The following is a 2,500-nucleotide window of genomic DNA, read 5'->3' as shown; positions in this document are numbered from 1 at the left end:
GAAAACACTCAATGAAAACAAAAACACCCGCCCTCAATCTGGGCATATGGAATTGCAGTCATCAATCAGGAACTGCAGAGACTTCAACAGGAACTACATGAAACCAGACTCAGGGTCCATCAGAGGAAAGGAGTACACCATCTTCTGGCAGGGTAGGCCACTAGAAGAGACAAGAGAGCGAGGCGTTGGCTTCGCAGTGAAAAACTCCATACTGGGATATACCAATCCACCCCACGAGGGAACCAGCCGCATCTTGTCCTTGAAAGTCAACGCATCTTGCGGGTCAGTCACACTCATCAGTGCTTATGCACCAACCCTAGTCTCGACCCTGGAAGCAAAGGACCAGTTTTACGACGACCTTGGCTTCGTCATCAACAATATCCCTGACCACGAGCAAATCTTCATTCTGGGCGACTTCAATGCCAGAGTGGAAGCACTACACCTTTTTCAACTGCAAGCCCCAGCACAAGGTCTCTTGGAGACATCCACGCTCCAAACTCTGGCACCAGCTCGACCTGGTGCTCACAAGGAGAAAGAACCTAACCAGTGTCAAACTCACCCGTACATACCACAGTGCCGACTGTGACACCGATCAGAGCCTGGTCTGCACCGAGGTGAAGCTGAGCACCAAGAGACTGCACCACATGATAAAAGGAGGCCGTCCACGCATCGACACCACCAAGATGTGCGACCCAGATCAGGTAGAAGAGTTTGCACATAGTCTAGAGGACGCTCTTACAGGCCAGCCCACCGATACTGCTTGTGAATGATGGGCACGCTTCAAAAATGCTGTCTACACCACTGCTATCATCATCTTTGGCAAAAAAGTGCATCAAATCAGCTGAATAATTTGAATCTCACTCTGAAGAAATGATACCCGCTATCGAAGAGGCTTATAAAACCAACCCTAACAGGGAAAACCTACAAGCCCTGCAAACAGCATGCATCAGAGTTCAACAAGCTGCCCGACACTGCACCACTGACTACTGGCTCCAACTGTGCTCACAGATACAGAACGCAACAGACACCGAAAAAAATCGGGGGAAAGTACGGTGGGATCAAACAAACCCTGGGCCTGATAAAGAAGAAAATTGTCCCCCTAAAAACTGCAGCAAGAGCAATAGTCCATGACCAAGAGAAACAGATGGACTGTTGGGTGGACCACGACTCTGAGCTCTACGCTCGAGAGAACACAGTCACTGTGGAGGCTCTGAATGCAGTGGAAAGCCTGCCCATGATGGAAGAACTGGAAAGAGAACCAACCATGGATGAAGTGACAAAGCACCTGGAAAGGAAAGGATCCCTGCTGAGGTCCTGAAATGTTGCACCAGCGAAACAATGAAAGCTGAGGATCCTCTGCCTCTGCTAGAGAGAGGGAGCCTTACCTCAGGACATGTGTGACGTCAATATTGTTACTCTCTACAAGAACAAGAATGATTGTAACAACTACCGCGGTATATCCCTACTGAACATCACTGGCAAGCTGTTTGACACAATGGTGCTAAAGAGACTTCAGTTACTTGCCGAGAGAGTCTACCTAGAGTCGCAGTGCGGATTCAGGAGCAACAGATCCACCATTCACATGTTATTCTCTCTCAGATAGCTAAGGAAAAGTGTCGGGAGCAACGTCAACCACTCTACATTGCCTTCATAGATCTGACCAAGGCCTTCGACCTCGTCAGCCGCGACGGCCTGTTTAAGATCCTGACCAAGATTGTGTGCCCACCTATCCTCCTCAGCATCACCAAGTCATTCCACGATGACATGAAAGGCACTGTGGTCTTTGACGGAGCAACTTCTGCCCTCTTTAACATCTGCAGCGGGGTAAAGCAAGGCTGTATACTTGCCCCCACACTTTTTGGCATCTTTGCCATCCTGCTGAAGCAAGCCTTTAGATCCTCCAATGAAGGCATCTGCACCATATCAGATGGGAAGCTCTCCAACCTCTCCAGACTAATGACCAAAGTATGTATATGCATATATACATATATATTATATAGTTGATTGAAGAGGTGATGGTGAAAATCGGGGGGAGCTGCGTCTGATGGCCACGGTATATATATATATATATATATATATATATATATATATATATATACATATATATGTACATATATATATTTATATATAGATATATGCATACAAATACACACATACAGACAGACACAGACACACACACACGCACATACACGTGTGTGTATATATATATATATATATATATTGTTAGTTTACATTAAATTCGTATATGCCTATTAAATCTCGGAACATGAAAAGCTAAAGGTATACCAAAAATTGTCATGAAAACGTGAGCCCCCGCACTATCTCCTACCCCCCTTGCATACTCGGAAGGTATGTTTAGATCCTCCTTGAAACTAGCCTATGCATTAACCATCCCCCAAATGATGATTTTTTCTCGCCATTCCAACTGCCGAGCTGTAGCATTCACCTATACAGGTCTGGTTATAACTTAAAAATAATCCCCAGAATACCTCATTTTTCT

Source organism: Penaeus chinensis, chromosome 4 (assembly GCF_019202785.1).
Source record: "Penaeus chinensis breed Huanghai No. 1 chromosome 4, ASM1920278v2, whole genome shotgun sequence".
Taxonomy (NCBI): domain Eukaryota; kingdom Metazoa; phylum Arthropoda; class Malacostraca; order Decapoda; family Penaeidae; genus Penaeus; species Penaeus chinensis.
This window is presented reverse-complemented; position numbering follows the sequence as displayed.